The sequence below is a fragment of the Ictalurus furcatus genome, chromosome 21 (genome assembly GCF_023375685.1).
Source record: "Ictalurus furcatus strain D&B chromosome 21, Billie_1.0, whole genome shotgun sequence".
In the NCBI taxonomy this organism is placed as follows: domain Eukaryota; kingdom Metazoa; phylum Chordata; class Actinopteri; order Siluriformes; family Ictaluridae; genus Ictalurus; species Ictalurus furcatus.
In genome coordinates, this window is record NC_071275.1 from 15,441,834 (window position 1) to 15,464,367 (window position 22,534).

Here is a 22,534-nt window from a genome sequence, read left to right on the forward strand (position 1 = left end):
TCAGCGAGAACGCAAAGTCTTTTCAACACAATTACAAGTGCTGCTAAGGGCTTATTTCAGATCCCATGCTCAAATGATCAATAAAGAATTAGAGTGTTATATAACCTGTTTCTAGAGCAGCTTTGCTCTGACAGAGATCAGCACATTAAAGCACAAAGCCTGATCCCAGATCAGCATTATAAACATTTCAGGGATTACTGCTTTTAGAAGCATCATCACACTTTCACTTACCTTTGAGTGACAATGCGGAAGCTCTGATTAAAGACCCAGGCACAAAGGAAATCTACAGTTTCAGCAAGGCCACCACTGCTCCAGAGACAGAAAAGACAGAGAAAGAAAGAGAGAGAGAGAGAGAGAGAGAGAGAGAGAGACATATTACACTATAATCAATAACTACTGAAAGTCAGTTTTTGTTTCTTAACATCTTTTGATGGAATTTCACTTTTTCTTAAAATGAATGGACACTTTCCCTCCTTTTTTAGACTGTAGTTGTGTCCCAAATGACATACTATACATTATGTGCACTTACACTATGCAACATGTACCCTACCATCTAGTGTATGAATTTTAAACTAATGGTTTAAAACAAATTATTGTTGAAAACTAATGGCTTTTTAAACTTAGTGGAATTATAAGCCACTTCCTAGTCCATGGCACATAACGTCAAAACGTACGTACTGCGGCGCCAATAACTTTAGCAGAATAAACCAAAGTCAACGAAAAAGAACTTCATTTATTGTTTATGTCAATGTTACCTTTTATGCCTAACATGACCTCAGTAGCCATCAGTCGCAGGCAGAATCATCTCCACAGGCAAATTTTGCTCGCACAATCCAAAATCAACATAGTAAGTTGTGGTTGTGGCTGCTGGCAATGTAAACTTTTAAGAAACGTAGGGCCCCACAAAGGCAAAAATGTAGTAATTACCCCTTGATTTAGTGTGTATTTTGTATTTGCTGAAGTCTTCACTTTTTTTTCCAGAGCAAAGTGAGTTTTAAGTGTCCTCCCAAGTTGTTGAGGCATTAAAATTTAAACCTTTTTTCCCCAGCTCAGACCTAAAAAGAGGAACACCACACACCCATATATAACTAGTTTGGCTGACTTTGAAAATCGTTTAAATGCAGTTATTTTATCTCAAGAAAGTTCTCTCATCTCTGCATTCTTCCTACCCAGTGAGCTATAACTAACCCAAACGACCTTAGGCTGGTTTGAAGCATTTGCAAATTGAATAATTCATTTTTATTCACAGGTCCCTGCATGAACTAGCTTGCATTTGTCACACGTAGACACAAGGGAGTTTCAGCAAAAGTCTTGAATTGCAAAAACAATATAGAGTCTGTTTGCTAATTAGCTAGCAAGATGGTTAGTCATTCTTTAAAAAAAATGAAACCTGTCAGTGTTGGCAAATTGCGGTGGTAGGACATGATATTACTGGAAAAGCATAAACGACAGGGCTGTGTGAGAATTTTTCCTCCATGCCTGTATAAACTTCTTGCACCTTCTCATAGAGCAGTCTGAGCTCAATTTGTTCCGTCTAAGTTCGCTGTAGCTTTAATTATAGCAGAAAGGTATACAATCCAAAGCAGGACTGCACTCTCTCAGCCAACTAAACTGTGAGTATGGTAAGGAGAGAGTTAAAAATGAAACATGCCTCAAGTTAACTCACCACTTTGCGAGGATGTTGTGAAGCTAAATTATGCTTAAAAGTGGAGTTTGATGGCGTGTGCCAGCTGTAAACAGTCAAAGTGTCACTTTACACAGCTTAGCACACGGCAGCAGCAGCTCATGGCTTAATGCTTTGTGTCATTTTGCGTGCATGTTCAAACATTAGCATTAGTATTCAAATAATGCAGTGAAAAATTTGAATATTAAGCGTGCCTGAAACACCCACCCCTATATGACAATGCTACAAGAAAGTATGTCCAACCTGACAAAATATACTTTATAATGAAGAATTTATTAAGAACATTATCCATGTTAGTTAGCAGATCCACAAGCCTAGCATAAAAGCTCTGGGGCTTGAATTTACATGTTCCACGTCACCCTCTTATCTCTGACGTGTTTCGTACGAGCCGTGTAGAGATTACTTTGTGTTATCACGAACTGAGCCAAAACTCTTGCTCACCAAGCCAGTTTACAGCAGTACTGAGAACCTGTTATAAATGTAAAAATATTAACATTACAAATAAATGCCAAGTTAGCTAATTTGACCCAAACTAAAACTTAAGAGTATTTAACTATTTCAAATCACATTCCTAAATTCAGGTGTACTTTAAAGTGTTCTTTAAAGAAAAAATGCTTGATGTGCTATAAAAAGTATTCAAAAATACAAAAAAAACAACTCAGTATTAAAGTCAAAATAAACAGGATTTATATTCAACACCACAATGCACCTTCACAAAGCCTAGTGCTCACGTTAATTAACGTTTGTGATGGATACTAAAATTAAAATACAAATTATAATTGTAGAATGCAAACAGTTTCACTTTTTCCATTAAAGCTTCATATAAAGTGCAGCTGCCTTTGTGGGAGAACTATCTAGAACGTCCGAAACAGGAAGAAGTAAAAGCAAGCATCCTGTTTGTGTCCTCTTCACACTCACTGCTCAGACACACACACCTTCGCGTCATCACTTCCTTCTTCTATTAAAAGCGCGTGAGCTGCGTAGACAGCTGTGTTAACATACTGAGCTGCACAACTGTCTGATGTATTCGTTCCATTTCTGGTTCATGTTTCTTTTCTCTCTGTCTGTAGGCTACATATTCACAAACTGCTCAATGTAGAGTTAGGAAATTTAAGGTCGCTTCATTTCAGCGAAGACCAGGCTGTGACATGCCTGGGGTACGGCTTGCGTTGCCTCGTTTTACGTCTTCATTTCCCATCATTCCCCTGTCCCATACCGAGTGTACCTGCATTATTTATGGAGCTGCTTCCTGTCATTATGCTAACACACGCAGCCCTAGATGCCTCAGGGAGCTTCCGTGAGCAGATTGCTGCGGCACTCCAACAGGCCACGCACAGTCAGCCAACACCGAGTTAAAGGCTAAGCTGCGTTACTGAGAAGACACAAGCTGAAACTCACTCACCTGAGCGGTAGACTGAATATGTATGCAAACATGGATGAAATATGTAAATAAAGTGTATGTGGCTCGAGTGTGCAATTTTAGCTCTGATACTTAAATATAAATAGGAAAAAGGAGAAATAAATGTTGATGCTTTTTTGTTTAGCATGAATGTACTAAAAACTGTTTAGTATGTTTAAAACCCAAGAAGCTATTAAAATAGTTTAATTATTTTATATATATATATATATATATATATATATATATATATATATATATATATATATATATATATATATATATATATATACACACACACACACACACATACATACATACATACATACATACATACACACACACACATATATATGAATATACATGATGTGTTGATCAAAACCAACACTATGTTCTCATCCTGTCAGAAACAGCTAACTGGCTAGTTAGCGCCTTGCAAAATTACCACCCATTTTTGTTACAAGTGGTCTTAACTGACAATTATTCTCGGTGGTTTATCTAAAAGGTAGCGAAATCCATCAAAATGTTGCATAAAAAAACAATTTTGTTCAACACTGATCACAGGCAAGTTAGCTAGCTGTCTAGCTTACTTACATTAGCTAAGTTTCCATTCTTAGCCAGCTAGATAAGGACCAGGAAATCATCAGTAGAGAACAAAATCATGGTTTTTATGGAGTATTTTGAACATATTAGATAAATCACTCGTGTCAGAAGCAGACACTGCTTAGATAGAACATGTGAAACTAAAGGCACATTGACATGGCATACATCTTTTTTTTAGTTAACTGGGTCACTCTTTCAGTGTTGACGCATGATCTTAACATTTCACTCTTTATACCTTTTGTTGTAATATTAATCATTTGCAGATTGCAATTAACAATGTGTTAACAGTTAAGCATAAGAAGTAGGTCATGTCGATTAATCATGAGAGGAAAGTTGTGTGAAGGGAACTTGATCTGAATTTTCCTTTTCAGAGACTGAGTGTGTGGAAATGTAATAGTTCAACACCATGTGGGGCTGCTGTCCTATAACACTGACTGCTTTAAAGCACATATTGTACTTTCGGTTAGATGAGAAGTAGACAAATGATGATGTGCGGTTGTAACGACGCGTTCTCAGTTAACAAATTATGTCGTTGTCATGTCATCGTGATGAGTGGTGCGATTTTAAATCGGCTTCCTACCGTGACTAGGGCTGCACGATTATGGCCAAAATGATAATCCCGATTATTTTGATAAATAATCGAGATCTCAATATTGATCACGATTATTCATTGATTTTAGTGACAGCATATTTTTATTGCACTTTCATATTTAAATAAACAGACCGCTGCTTTCACCTCCATGTTGTGCTGCATTCCTGCTAATGTACAAATCTTTGCATCAAATTAGACTGATCCTTAAAGTGCACCATCTCGTAGAAGCAAAATATAAATAAAATTGTACCCAAAATATAGGATAAGTAAAAATAAATAATAAATAGGCGTATGCAGAAAAGGCAATAACAGTGTTTACAAGAGAGACACAAGACAATTTCTTTAATAATAATTACAAAAATTTAGGAGCACAGTTGAAGTTCAGGGTTTTTTTTTTTTTTTTTTTTTTTAGAGATGGTATCATTAATGTGCCACAATATAACCCACAAGTGGGCATAAGAAAACTTGAGCTTGTCAATTATGACAGAATTTAGGAACATAGTGTGAACCATGACTAATTAATTTACCTTCTGATAAACAAAATTTAATATTTTCAGTTAATTTTACAGACTGTATGCAAAAAACAACTGTTAACCTGTTCCACCTTGTAAACAAATACGTAATCATCAGTGCTCAGTCTTTGAAGTCTGCTATATTTAAAGCTACCCTATTAGACATTTTCCGCTGTCATGGTTCTGGGCTGGAGTCAGTTCTCAAACCACTCTGTGTATATTGTGTATATATCTGAATAAGCTCATATGGGATGTTATTGGGTGAGTTCATTTTTCCATCAGATGCAAAGCACTTCAGTGTAATGGTGTTCATTACCGATGCTCCGATCAGGATTTTTACGACCGAAACCAATCCAGATACCAATCTTTTTTTGTTTAAACTTTAATCAGGAGGTCATAAACAGTTAAATGTAAGCTCTCTGTTCATGGTCACTGTTAACTGAATTAAAATAATAGCAATGAGAAATACTATTGGTTAATTGATAAATAAACAAGCATAAATATTTATTTTTAAATAGCTTAAACAATAAAGAGTCCTAATTAAAAGTAGATTAACACAAACATGATCCATATTAGGAAAAAGGCTAATAGCTTTCTAAGGAGATAGCGAACTAAGCTTAATGTCAAACTGATATTTAATGCAACCCATAGTAATTAAACATTATTTCATTTTTTCATTTTATTTATATTTTATGAAGTTATTATAATATCTATTTTTTATATTAAATGATTTATTTATAACTAAGCAGATTTTCTATCTTTACATTTTATTAGTTTTCTGTTTGTTTGTTTATCAGTTGTTCCTTTTAGATAGGTTCCCCAGTACATCTGCTGATAATATTATTTTTTGGGGGACTAAATCAAAACATGGAAACTGGAGTTGACTTTTCTGATCATATCTGCCAACCTTAAGTTTATTTGACACATGGGTGTAACCACGCATTCTTTGGGGGGGGTCATGTTCCCCCCAGTGTTGAGGAAATACCAATCTGTCCCCCCCAATATACAGTACAAAGTATTTTCTATATGTCCCCATTTAATGAACCCTGCTGACGGATCTGTCTTTTGTTCATCTATTCTATTTATTTATGTCTATTCCTTTTTAATATATTTCCATTTGTTAAGGAAAATAGGTGTGTGCCCCCCCTCTAATTGTACACTTGGTTGCGCCCATACTCAACGCAAGTTTGTTGATATATTTTAGCAGCTCAGTCTGTAAGAAATGGAGACAGCAGCCGAGCGCAGAAAAGTGCAGCAGAACATACAAGCTTTTTTTTCAGACAGTAAGTAACTAGATACCTAAATAGTAGGTAACCTTAGCTTAGTATAGAAGACATCATACTATGGCTTGGTTTGTTCTTAAGAACGTCAATTAACTTTTGATATTTGCACACCCACGAAATAGGCTAGGCTAACATCAGTTCCAGTTTTTGACCATTAACGTTACATTCACTTGCATATCCTCCCGCCAAGTTCGTTGGACCCCCCCAATGTCCACACCATGGTTACGCCCTTGAAATGACGACTACGCTACGTATTTGACTTGGTGAAGAGCATGAAGGAGAGCAGCAGTGTACTCCTTCTGAACAGTTGCTAATCTTGATTATTAAATAATTCCTCACCAATCATAAAGAAGTTTGAATTAAACCCACCTTGTAGAGTTAGCATTATTATGAATTTACTCCGCCCGAAGCCGCTGTGTCTACACAAGCAGGTGAAAGTTCAGGTCATTTTGCGGGATCAATAAAAGATGGCGGTTGTGAGATTGGGAAGTTGAGAGAAGCAGATGATGTTCAGTGTTACTCTTGTCATCATAAAGGCTCCTCTGCAGTATTTCCACACTTGTTCGGTTGACTGGGGTGATGAAAAGCCGTGTGAAAGTGTTGTTCGGTGTAAATGCATTTTGGACTTCCTGTAGTTTTTATTCCGATTGTATTATACAACTCCGAACAGGTCAGTCACACCGATGCAAAAAAACATTTATTCGCAGTTGCACAAAGTACTTTTCAGTCGCAAACGCGAGTGAAATGGTTGCACTGTATAGCCCTGAGTTTATCTGCAAAGTTTTTTCTTGTTTGGCGTGATGATGTTTAATGTCCCCGACAACCTCTGTAGTGCCTTTTAGCATCGTCCTAGTGTCACGATTTCCCCTCGCGCAAGCGATGGGGCTCACAGCGAAACTGGTAGCTCGAGCGCTAAAATGCTAACACCGTTTCCAGGTTTTGTCATTACAAAATGATGTCATTCCTACGCCACTCTATGGTGATTGGCTGCAAATTTAGGAAGCGCTTGATTTGATCTGTAGTGGAGTTTTCTATGAGTGGAGGACGAACTTTAAACGGCAATATCGCAGTCGATCATGTTCATTTAATCGTGGACAGTCAAAATCGTAATCGCGATTGATATTCGATTAATTGTGCAGCCCTAACCGTGACCCAAAAGTGTAAAACACGCTTAAAAAAACAAACAAACAAAGAAACAAACAACAACAACAAAAAAACCAATAACAAACAACAAATTCAGGAACACGAAAGTAAAACCAAAAACATGAACTGAGCCTGTAAATGGCATCTCCGTACTGAACATCACATGCCCCCTGATGACTGGACACAGTGTGTTTGATTGATGCATGCTGTAGCCAATCAGCAGCAACCATACTATGTTCAATAAGATCCTACCATTTTTGTTTTGCATTTATACTGTTGGGGGTTTTGTTGTGCGATTTTGATTTGCTAGTGTGTTTTCAGGGGGTGGGAACTTACAAGTCACAGCAGGAAGCAAATTAAACTCTCAACAACGTCACAACAAGATCATGTGCTACCTGAGATGTCATTACAACGGTAGGTGCGTCGTTTGGCTACTTTCAGTAAATACAACGTGCGATTTAAAACAAGTTGCATTCCTGGATGTGCTATTGTGTTTTGGTTTTGCTGTTGTGTTTTTGGTTTGTTCATGTGCTGCACACTTATGGACCACCGTAGCATCCTCATAATCTTAGCAATTTATTGAAAAGTGGTCAATTGTGCACAAATCTACCATAACACCACGGTTTTGTCCACAAACACTAACTAATCTATTTAACTAATGCCTCAGATTTTCAGAATATCTTGTACTCGAATAATCTGAATTTTGGATGTGATCTTTGTGCGTTTGCAAACTAAGCTCATACTTGACATTTAATCTGAGTAAAAATTTATTTATTTATTTATTTTTTACAAAAACACTGATAACGTCACTGTTGCAATCGGAAAAAATGCTAATCGAGTTAACCAATCTTAACCCAAGCACCAATTCATTTAACCAAAATCAGACATCCAGAAGAAGTTAACCAGTCGAAAGTCACATTCTTGAGTTTAGGGGCACTTTAAACAATTACATGTTTTGAGCATGTGCTAAACATACATACTTTTGAATTAACGATAAAGTGGAGAACAAATGAGGACCAGAAACTGCAGGGCATCATAAAACATTGATTTTTAGACCGCTTTTTTATGGACGAAAGTTACCACACTGCATGTAACTGCATGGAGCGAACAAAAGTTGTAAGCACGCTACTCACGTCTAGTCCGTCCGACCACTTGAGTGTAATGCACCATTACAAGCCGTCATCTTATAGGCCTTAGTATTACTGTCGTATGGTGTAAATCATACATCAAATATACCGAATATTAACATGAGCAGCACATGCTTACCACATGTGAGGGATCATTCTTGTGATGAACTCATGAAAAAGACATCATGAGTGAATAATTCAAAGTGAGAGGAATCAGATGGAGGAGAAAGAAGGAGAAAATGTTCGTGTCGCTCTGTGCGTGTGCGCGCGTGTCCTGCTGTGGTGTGGAGTAGTGGCTCATTGAAGCCCAGAATAACTGGGACATTCTGGCAGAGCCTGAAATACTGCATGAAATGTGAGCCGAGGCACACTCTCCGAACAACAAACATCTCTCACACTTACGAACACACACACACACACATATATATACACGAGAACACGCACACAAAAAAACTGCAATCCTCAGGCAAAACCTCTGGAAACAATGTTCTGTCTTTTTCCGTCTCAAACAAAACGGAGAGGGCGATAAACAAGTGGTTGAAAAATAGGAACTAGTTTGGCACACACATTGGACACCTAATCAAATTTCACTCAATATGCCCTGTCATCACTCGTCCCCATCAAAAAGAATGGAAAATGGAAGGAGGGAGGTGTAAAAAATGATCAAATAGGTAACGAAAAAGACAACGGATTGTACTCCTGCAAGCCGACATGTGCCAAGCATGTGTGTACATGAGTAGCTTGTAAAATGGCTCTATTACTGAAACTACAGAACACACACACACATACACACACAAAGTACAACTAGAGACTATAAAAAAGTGCAGGAAAGTTTCAAATTCAATGAAATGATTCAATGAAATAAACTATTGGAGATGCAATAACTTTTTTTGTTCAAAAAATACTATATTATCACAAGGAAATGTTAAACTGCCAAAATACCATTACCTAGGTGTACTAGGGTTCTGAAAAAGTACTGATTCGTAAATGCATCGCAAATCTCTAAAGATTTATTAATAAACGGCTGTTCATTTTAGGTCCACCATATGTAATACATTTATTCTAATATGCTATTGCTCATAGTAACAACCTGCACAGGGACTTGCATGAAAAATGTGTGTAACTACCGATATAGAAATGTTAATTTACTTTATTTTATATATGGATGTAGTTTTTATATCTTATTAAATCAGTCATTCCAGGATTTTACAATAGCGCAAATCAACGCAAAATCAAGCAAACTCCGCAATATTCTTAGGTGCTAGCAATCTTTCAAAATTACCATAGATTTTCTGCAGATTTGGGCCAAGACGCGTCATGTGACATCATTACAACACGCATTCAGCCAAAGCCCTCTTCGATTCATGTGCGTCGAACATGAGTACAGTTATAAAGTCTCATTTACCAACAAACATCACTGGGAAAGACCGTGCAAAACAATTTCGTGCAATTGCCATTTCGCCAATTCAAGTCGTTTTCTGCAACAAAAAAAAAAGCGCAAAAAAAAAACACTGCAAATTGCATCGAAAAATTTTTTTTTTAAAAGCTGCCTCAAAATCAATCATTTTTGGCTGCAAGAGTCACAAAAAAAACTCCTGTACATACTGATTATAGTACAGACTGAAGAGAGAGGTCAGTGAGGGAGCTAGTGTTTAAAGCCACTATAACATAAGTGGTAAGAGGAACTAGCTTGTTTTGTGGACGTTCCACAAAATTAAACGTAACTACAAAGGAATAAATAGTATGTGTCATTCTTTAATAAAGAATAAATTGTTAGCATTGCCAATTTGCTGGGGTAGAATTATAATACAACATGCTGTTATAGGAAAATAATTAATGTTTTGTGCTGGGCCATGACACACCATGACATCACTGATTATTATGTTTTATTCCTTACATGAAGGCGGCAAACATTTCGGATGGAAAAAACCCCCCACACGTTTGAGGCCACAGCTCATTATTTTAACTTCTTATTTACTGTTCAAATATTATTCCATTAACACTGATTAAAATAACATACAATGCCCTCCACTAATATTGAAATATAATACTAATATACCCTTGGTAAATATGAGCAAAGAAGGATGTGAAAAACTGTCTTTATTGTTTAACCTTTCGATATTTTGTTAAAAAAAATTCATAAAATACTCTGCTCTCATGGATATCAATCAATTGCGACCAAAACACAGGTTTATCCCAAAAAAAAACCCCAAAAAAATCTTTGTTAAATATAGGTGTGCAACAATTAATGGCACCCCTATGAACTCTCATGAAAAAAAATATTTGAAGTACATTCCCCATTGATATTTTACATTTTTAAGTACACCTGGGTGACTAGGAACAGGAAATTGTTCAACCATGACTTCCTGTTTCACAGGGGTATAAATATGAAGTAACATATAGACTACGTTTACATGGACAGCAGTAATCTAATTATTGACCTTATTCTGAGTAGGATAATAATGTGATTAAGGTGTTTACATGAGTCGCTTTTAGAATACTCCTTTCATGTACCTGTTTTACATGTTATAGAACATAATTACATTAACGGCACACCTCATTACGTCACCGCGCCACGCCGTCCGACGTCCCTTTTTTTTACGAACACTTTAAGTGTAGTTAATTATTTGTCATGCTGTACGTGCAAATAGATGACTGCTTGAAGCCGTGGGCTGCGTCCCAAACCGTGTACTTACCGTCTATATAGTAGCCGTGATACATGTATTATCCCCACTACAGGCCTATAGTAGGCAAGTATGTAGTTTGGGAAGCAGCCATAGTCTCTTGTTCGCCGTAAAATGTTGAGCACTACCGTGTGTGATCGTGTCCTGTCGCAAAAGTCGGTGAAAACCCTCAGACAACGTTAATAATGTGATTAAGGTGTTTACATGTCTGTAATACACGTCGATAATGCGACTTAAACAGGAATACTCCACATGTCTTTATTCGATTAGTGTTTACTTCGAGTATGACCTTAATCAGATTAAGGTAATTAAAAATTGCTGTTTACATGGTAGTTTCTTAATCACAGTATTGTCTTAATCGGGTTAATAGTGGATTATTGTTGTCCATGTAAACGCACTGATATAGGCCAAATTCCCTTAGTCATTCATAACAATGGGTAAGACCAAGGAATATAGCTGTGATGTGTGGCAAAAAGTTGTTGAGCTTCACAAAATGGGAAGTGGCTATAAGGAAATAGCACAAGCAATCAGGGCAATAATTAAGAAGTTCCAGTCTACTGGAAATGTTGTGAATCAATTTGGAATTGGACGTGTGTCTGTACTGTCTTAACGCACTGTGAAGAGGATGGTTCGAGTGGCGAAAAGAATCTCCAAGGATCACAGCTGGAGAATTGCAGAAGCTAGTTGTGTCTTGGGGTCAGAAAGTCTCCAAAACTACAATCTGAAGTCACCTACATCACCACAAGTTGTTTGGAAGGGTTTCAAGAAAAAAGCCTCTACTCTCATCCAAAAACAAACTCAAGCATCTTCAGTTTGCCAGACACTACTGGAACTTCAAATGGGATCGGCTTCTATGGTCAGATGAAACCAAAATAAAGCTTTTTGGCGATGAACACCAGAGGTGGTTTTGGTGCACACAGAGAGGTAGCCATATGGAAAAGTACCTCATGTCCACGGTTAAATATGGACGTGGCTCTTTAATGTTTTGGGGCTGTTTTACTGCCAGAGAACCTGGACATTTTGTTAGGATACATGGCCTCTATCAAATATCAACAGATATTAAATGAAAACCTGACTGCTTCTGCCAGAAAGCTTCAAATGGGCCGTGGTTGTATCTTCCAGCAGGACAATGATCCAAAACATACATCAAAATCAACACAAAAATGGTTTACTGACCACAAAATCAAGGTCCTGCCATGGCCATCCCAGTCCCGACTTGAACCCCATAGAAAACCTGTGGGGTGAACTGAAGAGGAGAGTCCACCAGCATGGACCTCGAAATTTGAAGGATCTGGAGAGATTCTGTAAGGAGGAATGGTCTCAGATCCCTTGCCATGTATTCTCAAACCTCATCAGGCATTATAGGAGAAGACTCAAAGCTGTTACCTTGGCAAAGGGAGCTAGCACAAAGTATGCCTAAAGGGTGCCAATAATTGTTGCACACCTATATTTAAGAAAGATTTTTTTCTGATAAACCAGTGTTTTGTTTGCAATTGCTTGATATCCAGAATTTTTATTTTAAACAAAAAAAATCAAAAGGTTAAACAATAAAGACAATTTTTCCACAGCCTTCTTTGCTCATATTTACCAAATGTGCCAATAATAGGGCACTGTAGTTACTTTTTGAATACATAAAAATTTGCGTACAATTTCATACAGCCACAGACGGAAAAAACATTAGCAGTAGTTACACTATGCTTTCGTCTCAATCCACAGATAATAACAGATCGTAAAGTTCTAACAATCCATCATCTTACAACCGGATGCTGTTTCAAAATCTACCTACTGCACTATAGCTCAACAGAGATTCAGAACAATGGTGACATCGAGTACACAGAGTCTTCTTCATGATGGATGAAAATGATAATGTGTTTTTAAAAGCAGCAAGTGGTGATATTGAAAAAAGAATTCCTAATATAGATTCTAGGAAAAAAAATAATCAAAACTGAATCAAATTGTGGGGTGTCTAGAGATTCGCACCTCTAATTTCTAGTTATAGTGACTGCAATATGTTGTGCGATATATTAAAAACATACTGATGAATCCCTGATGTGACAGAGCTACAGATTGGCCTGTGTTATACTGCAAACTTATTTCCAGTTGTTGGCTCATGTGATTCGTTAAAACCAGTAAACACTAATGTGGAGGGTCTGAGCCTGGTCAGGATTCTTGTGGAAAACAATAAACCGATGTAGTTACAGGGTTCCTTTGCACATTGCAACCTTATGTGATACGAGTCCTGCAAAGGCCAATTATGTGATAACGATTAAGTATGGAATAAAACCCTTGGGGGCGTGTTGCTATTGGAAAATTTTCAAAGATTGGGTGGTGTGCTGCAGCCGGAGATGACACAGAGATACAAAAAAAAATTTTATTACTTAAATGTACTTAAACGACACATGCTTTTTGTCTGTTTATTGATACGTTTCATGTTGTGGAACGTCCACAAAACAACTTACATCATGTTATCAATTACTGTTATTATAACAGCTATAAACAGTTGTTCCCTGACCAGCCTCTCCTCTTTTCTCCCTCATGAACTTAATAATAATAATAATAAAAAATGCAAAGCCTGTCCATCCTGAGGAGTTTCCCACATTGAAAAAAAGTAAATTACAGCTATACCTCAGAGTATATAACAGTCCTTACAGGATTTTGTGGAGTTTTTTGTGATTGTTGCACCCGAAAATGCTCGATTTTGCTGCAACTGTTTTTTTTTTTACTACTGCAAGAAATTGTTTTACACAGTGATATTTGTTGGTAAATGAGACCTTTTAGCTGTACTCAAGTTTGACACATGTGAATGAAATGCATTGACTTAATGCACGCTGTGATGATGTCACATGACACGTCTTGGCCCAGATCTGTATAAAATCTGTGGTAATTCAGAAAAATGTAAAGCTCCTCCGAATACGCGCAGTTTGCTTGATTTTGCGTTGACTTCTGCGATCGCAAAATCATGGAGGGACTGATAAAGCTCTGAGACTGGAGACAACTTCCATAAACATTGAATAAACATATCACAGAAAGCTATACCATAATCAACAATTCCCAAATACGAGTCCCTGTATACAGACACTATAACGTATCAGCTCGAGTGCAGTAATATAAACCTGTGATTTGCTTTGTAGCCTACTGTCCAAGCTACTTTTGTAGAAAAGGAATCAACACCTTCTGACCAATCAGATTTGAGTATTCAACAGTGCTGTGTTTATAACAAATTATATACTGCATAGACTGCTGAACACACTCACACATGACTCAAAGTGTAAAGTAGTGTGTAAAAAATGTAGAAAATACACATCCAGAGGTCTGCATCATGAGGAAGAAGGAAGTAAACATTTCACATCCATATTTTCCCTTGTAATGATTGGTCCTGCATAAAAAGCAAGTTTGAACACCAACCACCTCCTCTTCTCTCTCTCTCTCCCTCCCTGTTGAAAAGCCACATGCTGGCCTCTCCTCCCTCCACCTCCTAGCCAAGCTAAAACTGCAGACTGCAAGTTTAAAAAAAAAAAAAAAAAAAAAAAAAAAAAAAAAGAGAGAGAGAGAGTGAGAGAGAAGCAACCCTAGTATAATCACCTCTGCATGAGAGAGGGAGGAATAGACTAATAAAGAGAGGGGGGGAGGCAAAAGGCAAGAGTCTATTTTATGCAGATTCATTCATTAATCTATGACAGAGGCTGCTTTCATCAGGCTGACAGGAGAAAGAATCAAGGGGGAGAAAAGGGGAGAGAGAGAGAGAGAGAGAGAGAGAGAGAGAGAGAGAGAATGAGAGGGAGGGAGGGAGAGAGAGAGAGAGGGTGAAGGAATGGGAAAAGGCAGAAAGCCGAAAAAAGAAAAAGAAAGTGGAAAGAAGGGAAAAAAACTAGGGGAATGATGCATTAAAAAGAGCAAGCTTACCGCCTTGCTTCAGTTTTACCCAGTGAGCTAATGTAGCATTACCTCTTTTACACACACACACACACACACACACACACACACACACACACACACACACACACACACACACACACACACGTTGGCAAGCAAATGGAAAAGGCAGAGGGTGGGCCTCATTTTCCTCATAAAAAGCCCATTTTAAGAGCTTTGCTTCACTCGGAAAAACATCCATGGCTTTTTGAACCCGTTGAGGAGAGCGGGAGGGAGAGAGAGAGCGAGAGAGAGAGAACAACTGAGTGGTTGGGGGGGAGTGAGAACGGCACAGAGGTTATAATGCGAATTAAAAATACTGCATTTCTCCCCTCTCTTCCTATATCCCAAGCCCCCCCCCCCCCCAACCAATGTTGACGGATCCGGTGCTGAAAGGTTCTTATTCATTTCAGAACGTAGTTGTGCTGATTCCTCTCCCTCCCTCCGTCTCTCTCTCTCTCTCTCTCTCCCTCTGTCGTACGGAGCGTGGCCTTGGCTCCTCGCTGGCGCTGGGCGTTCCTGCATGCCTCCTGCAGGGTCAAAAGTTTACCGTGGTTTTAATTTCACCTTTCCTCAGCCAATAGCAGCGAGGCAGCCAACCTTTGACCCTTGGAAAAGAATTCAACTGGCAGGAAGAGTGTGCTTTCTCTCCCCTTCTCCCTCTTTCATTCTTCCCTCCTTCCCACCCACCACTGCCTTTACCTTTTCTTTTAACACTTTGTTTCTTTCTCTTGCTCAAGGTCACATTTGTTTTGAAGCAACTAGAAAGGGAGGGACTAGAAAAAGCGGTTCCGCCACATGACCGCGACTTAAAATAAATAAATAAGATTTTTTTTAAAGAAACTAATTACTTTGCTTGCATTATGACAGCATGAAACAGTGACTTATTTATCGAGTCCAGTGACTGATACATGATTTCTGATTAATGGTCACCTTACACTGATGGCATCATCTGTAACTTTTTATTAAAAACTTTTTTCTTTCTTTTTAAAAAAAATCCCATATCCCATTTGTAAGATTCATAACATGATCACCATGAATATGATCACCAGGATCATATTCATCTTATTCCCCATTGGGTTTGTTTTCTTATCTCATTCAGCAGCTGCTCCAACCAAGTGCTTTCAACCTCTATCTTCCCTATTCACAAATCGAATTATATAGTTTTCATAGCGAAGTGAGCCGAACGCCCTTCGCTGACCCTGTGGGAGTGACCTCAAGCCCGTAACCCCCCTCTGTTCGCAGGCCCGAACGCAGGCTAACACTATTAAAAGCGTGTTTAAATGACTTATGAACGCTGAGTGAACAGAAGGGTCGCGAGGGGCAGGAGCCCTCGGGAACACCAGTGACAGACCCACAGCTTCCGAAAACACAGATACGGCGACTAACAATCAACCAAATCGAGTTTACACCACCAATATGGTCGGAAATGTTTTAAACGGTTTCTTTAAACCTTTTAAGGGTGCGTTTAGTTCCTGCTTGGAAATTAATTGAGCCATGAGGAAGCAGTCAGCTGGCACAAAGCTATGCAAAGTGCACCTCCAGAAACCAGTGGGGAATTTGTAATTCTCTTATCATATGGCCGTAATGTGTTCGAGAGGGGGGGGTTAAGTAAAGGTTAACACGCTGCACTGGTCACGTGTGTGCACACACGCAAACTACTGTTGTGTAACTCGCTATACTACTCAAAAACAGCTGACACAAACCTTCATGATAACACAAATGGCTGTAACTGCAAAGGCTTTTACACACCTGAAAAATGTTGAACATTCATTTTAATAGTACAGCTAGTGTACATTAAATTTCTTTCCTATAGATTAATAAATATATTTTAGAAACTGTATAATCTATGAGCAGCCCCTTATATTACCACTAATGGCTCAACTCACCAAGTTTTACATATTATTTGTGGTTTAGACTAGTTTTGCTTAAACTGAAAACATATAAATATTACAATATCGATTACAATATCGACTACTGTACTACACTACATAGCGCGTTTTACCCGCCAGACTAAAGGATACGTGAAAGTCTTCTTAGTCTTGAGGCAATGGAAATGAACGGATCTTTCATCAAATATGAAAAGTACACTGAAAAAAATAAATAGTGAAGCAAAAACATTTCCAATACAGGCAAATATATCTAATTTCTCATTATGAGATTATCATAAAACAATTATAAGTGGATTCGACTTATTTCTAGATGTTGATCTTTAAACTAAAATTACTAATATTTACTATTTATAATTACAGAAACAAGCTAAAATGAAGCTTTACTCCTTAACTACATGAAAACTTGTCCTGTGATTGAGCTCTTTCCTAACCACCCATTTTGCTAGTTGCATAACTGCATGATTTGTTTGAGTTCTCAGAAGAACGGCAGAGCTTTCCGAAGCTAACAGAAGCTGTAACGTGACAGCCACTGCTCAGCACAATCTGGCAAGATAATGAAGCGGGTTAAAGGGCGAGTGGTTTTGTTGGGTTTTTTTTGGCTCTTCTTTGAGATAACCCCTGACCCATGGTGGAGACACACGCTGCTGACGGTGCAGGGTTGGAGGCACACTGAAGTGAGCTGTGGCACTGATTGGCAGATCGAGACAAGCCCAGGTAAAGGGTCAGGAGGTCAGATGCCACCGGTGCGGACATCACTTTTGTTCCGATTTTTAATGGATCACCTTTATAAGGAAGAAAGCGTTCCGAGATGATGAGTGAAGAGGAACATTAGTGAGAATGTAAACACCAATTAAGCATGTGCCGGTAATCTGTTATATGATATATTGCAATAATGTCAGTCTATAGGTGATAAGGTATGAGTATTTTAACTTTCTTTAACTGGCTACACTAACAAGGGAATACATTTGTGTTGAATAAAAACAGATTTAAAATGTTAGTGTTTTATACTGACCTCACTGTGTAGATCTTTAACCAAAGATGCTTATAGTAAATAACATGACAAATAGCCTAAATACAAAACTCTGTTGCGTCTGTAATATCTCGAATAGTCTAAATAAAAGACTGCTTAAGAATGCAAATATACAAACAAAAACGTAGCCCAAGGTGGCTTTTCCATCTAACAAACATCTAACAAAGTGTCCTGTTAATCCAACCGTTGTTTAAGAATATAAGAACGGCCACATGTTCAGGTTTAAAACAAATATACTATTAAACTAGTCAGGCTGTAGGTGCTAAAATCTATCCATATAGAGCTCCATTTAGAAGCAGTCTCGTTGATTGGTATTAGTCGCATGTTTACTGAAATTCTTTGTTCTATGTCATTGCCCTGTCAAAACATCTTAACAATTACATTCTAACAATAATTATGAATAATAAATATTGTCAAAATAATTATAAGGATACACAATTTTTCATTTTCATTCCACGTTACATATATAGTATATGCAGTAATTGAATAGGTAAATAATGAGTTTGGATGGGGATATTTAAATAACTACATGTATCTCTAAGCTACCTGGTTTTTCTGAACCCACAATAAAAGCCAGGTAGTGTTCTTATCTAAGCTGAAAAGCTAATGAGTGACAGAGTAAACAAACGTCACGTACACAGGGTACTAGCCATGATGTGCAACAACGCACGGTTACAGAATCCCTGATGCTGGTTCCTCTTTCTTTGAACTGCTGTACAACAAGAAAATATACTGTTCAGTCAAAATACTGTTGTTTTTTTAATACATTATCTTATAGCTATAATAATATACTTAACGTTTGGGTTGGGAGTCACAGATCATTTTTAACACAATTATCAATACCAACAACAGAGCTCCAAATCCAAAATAATGACTTTTGTCCATTTAACATTCTGAAATGCTTTTTATGAGGTGTTTCTGGAAAGAGGAATATATGTTCAGCTTTAACATATTAAGCAATTAGCGTGACTTGACTACAAATGCAGCAGTTCAAACCAACATCTATAACTTCTATATCATGCAGAATGGGCCTTGTTTATCAAGGTTTTATTCCACCCCTGCCTAATTTGTTTTGTCCACTTCCCATCCACCAGGCAGGTCTCACCTATAAAACGACAACTAACCAACCAGGGAGGGCAAAACCGTTAGCTTTCTCCAAGTCCCACGTCTTTTCAAACTGCTGCTCATCTTGCATCACGTGGCCAGGTAACACACTCGGAGGACAGTGTTATTTGCCACCTTCTGCATGCATGAACTCACAGTTGCCCACCCCTCCTACCCAGAGAGCACGGCCAACTTTGCTCGCTTGGACTCAGATAGTTGTGGCATTGTCGAGAAGGAGGAAAAAGAAAATGAAAAAATCCTGCCAACTTTACAGAAGTTTCCGTAATACTGATTTCCTATGTACTCATGCGCATAAATTAATAAATCACCCATAAATGACCAAGCATGTTCATGGCTCAACTTTCACGTTAAGTGACACAGACAAATCTCCATAAATGGCAAAGCTCACCGAGAGCTGAAAACATGACAGCTAAACCGTGAAAGAGTGCCTCCTAAGCATAACATGCACCAAATATTCCACCAAGCTTGCGTACAAGCTCCCGCAAATGATTTACAGATAAACGTGTTCATATCCAGTTTGTTAAATAAGGTCCGATCTCATGTGAGTTGTTTTGTTTCAAAGAAAACACAGTGGGTTTTCCTGCTTTTATTGTTCACATAGTACCGATTTGAACAAAAGTCCAAAACCTGGCAACGCAGTTACAACCTTTATCGAAAGACTTTGCAATATTAGGCAAAACGTAGAGAGAATAGGTTGGCAGTAATTCTCAAAATAAGACATCCTCATGTTTTTAAGCACTCGCTGTGCTTGGTATCATGACCGTACCTCATTAGTAATTACATCAAAGAGCAATATTTAACGTTATGTATATTGAGGTCATTTAGAGTACAATGTGCAAAGCAAACCTGGTGATTACTCTCAATACCAGACACCTGAAAATCTGCAAGGCTGTCTGGCTGTTAATTATACTCAAGAATCTCTTCAATGGTTTGTTAACAAAAAAAAGTCCCACCCTAACTTTTTTCAGAACCCTTTTCAAAACACACGGGCATTACATTTAGATTGCCACCTTGTTTTTATCCCCTTAATCACACTTCTCAGAACAGCGACTTCTATGAAAATGTCCAACACCCCTACAGAAGGAGGGTAAATCACACAGAGTTCTATCAACCTCAACCATTTTTGATCATCTGGAAATCAACACCTGGTAATGGATATGTTGTTTGTTGACATTTTTTTTGTGCTACCATGTTTCGATTAGACAGGAATTCAGAAGGAGGAGGCTGATGGTTGTACTTCTTTTCTTTTAATTAACATCACAGAGCACAGTGCACCGTCTGCTTCGCTGTCTTGACAACAGACCACAAACACGATTGACATCATGGAGCCATGTCGACGCAACAGAGACATTAGACCAGGAAGCAGTCTCATTTACCACAGTGCAACCTGTCAGATGGGCTGCGTGGGTTATTCTTAGCAGCCAGGCTCATGATGATGGCTTAGCAGAATCACAATCAGACCATGATGTGCAGTATAGTCGTTACTTGCATAGAGCACTCACATACTATTAAACAACACTGAACATATTAAGTCACTGTGTTGAAAACAGAAGTAATAAATACCATTTATGACATTTAATTTAAGTGGCTTTAATTATTTATGGAAATTTCTCTACAACTCATAATTTAGCCTTAACATAACCTTTAATAATGGCTACAGAAACACATTTCAAGTCGTTAAAGTTTCAATTAGACAGTAATTCAGAAGGAGGATCGTTATACTTCCTTTCTTTTAATTTTCAAGCGAAACAAATGTTTTTGAAGTTGAAAAATACTCAGACTGGGACATAATATGCGCCGGTCTATAAATAACAAGTACCATTAAATATTCATGGAAATTTCTTGACCACTCCTAATTTAGATCAAACATTCAATAAAGGTGACAGAAACCTACATAACAGTGGCTGCATTTCGGTATGCATGATAAGGAAGAACTGAAAGTATCATCATGAGGAAACTGCCTGGTAAAACTTGCCATTGTATACCCCGCACTTCCTGGAACAACACAACCACATTCAGTGTGTGTGTAGGTATGTGTGTGTGTCGCTCAATATTGACCCAATGACACACATCACCGTATGAGGAGTTTGAGAATGAGATCCGATGTCCGAATGTCCGACTTCAAGCCAATAGCTTACCATGAATCTCTGGTACAACAGTAATTACAGAGAAAGAAACGACGAGTTCCTGTGAATTTCTGAAAACAAGAGATGGAAGGGGCAGCATGGAAAAAAGTATTCACAGTATCAAAAGTGTCAAGAGGATGACAAGATCCCCCACCCCACCCACACAAAAACATTAAATGACCTGATCAGGATTGTTTGAGGCGACTGTGATTGATCATTAGATCCCACAATTACTCTGTATGTGTGTGTTGTTTTTAGTGCCTACATATACTTATACATTACATTTTATATTATATACTGTATAATTATACAGTACTGTTAAAATGCTTTAGCCACCCTATTTTTTAGTACAAACTTTGTTATAGATTTTTATTTTATTACTTCTACATTATCGAGTCAGTACAAAAACATTTTAGATTTCCAAACATTAGTTTTCCAGCACAGAATTAAATGTTACAGAAACATGTTTGTGTATCAGTAAAGAAAGCAGCATATTAAGTGGTAAGAGACACTTTTCAGACAAAAAACACAATGAAGGCTGCTGGGTTTTGCTGCAAAAAAATAAGAAGCAAGTGTGACAGCCAAAGTCTCCAGAAGACCCGTGACTGGTCCTTCAAGATGCTCAATAAAACTTACAGCTCATTTCCTTAAAAAACCGCACTAATTCTACCTTTAAACAAAGGGTCGTCACACCAAATATTGCCTTTGTTTAATTTATTACTGTTGACTGCTCTTTGTAGTATTTATTTTTAATGGAGAAACATTTAATTTTATTATTTTTGAAGGCATCTTTACTCTACAGCATTTCTTTGCATGTGCCTAAGACTGTGCCTATTGCACAGTACTGTATAACTAAAATAAAGAACCCACCTTATTTTAACCATTCTCTGATCTATGAAATATTTGCAGATACGTTTTGTCATTGAACAACAATATTTATTGCAGTTATAACTTTTGAAAAATGTGCTGTAGATGGCAAAGTTTAATATACTTAGCGTAGAATATTTTCAGTCTTGGCAAAATTATATTGTTTATTGTCCAACTATTTCTTTATTTCTGTAATTGCTTTTATATACTTTATTCAGTTGTAGCTTGTTTTTATATTTTATCTTAGAATACACACTACGTCTTTTTTTGTTCTTGTTCGTTTCAGTCTGTGAAAGGGAAACAGAAACTTAACGTAGCTAAAAGGTATTTTAGTCAGCATTGATCACCTTTATGAAGATGGTGTAAGTGTTAAAGTCAACAGAAAAGACAAATTGTTATCTGCGATTATACAGTATGCATGATTATTCAGAGTTACTAACACTGCTAACAAGGATGTCAGTGGACAAGAAAGCTAATTTTTTATTTGTATTCTTTACGAATACAAGTAAACAGAGAGGCAAAAACTTGGTATGACTGCTACGTACTAATTAGCAGCTC

At 37.6% G+C, this 22,534-nt stretch overlaps 1 protein-coding gene across 1 annotated transcript in view; it reads right to left on the reverse strand.

Annotated features, from left to right (window-relative positions):
- Positions 1-22,534, reverse strand: part of ncoa3 (nuclear receptor coactivator 3) — a 44,955-nt gene that overhangs the window by 14,241 nt on the left and 8,180 nt on the right. The window contains exon 2 of the mRNA XM_053652614.1: positions 232-306. The gene's annotated coding sequence lies outside the window, so the exon portion shown is untranslated. The remainder of the gene's footprint in view (positions 1-231; positions 307-22,534) is intronic.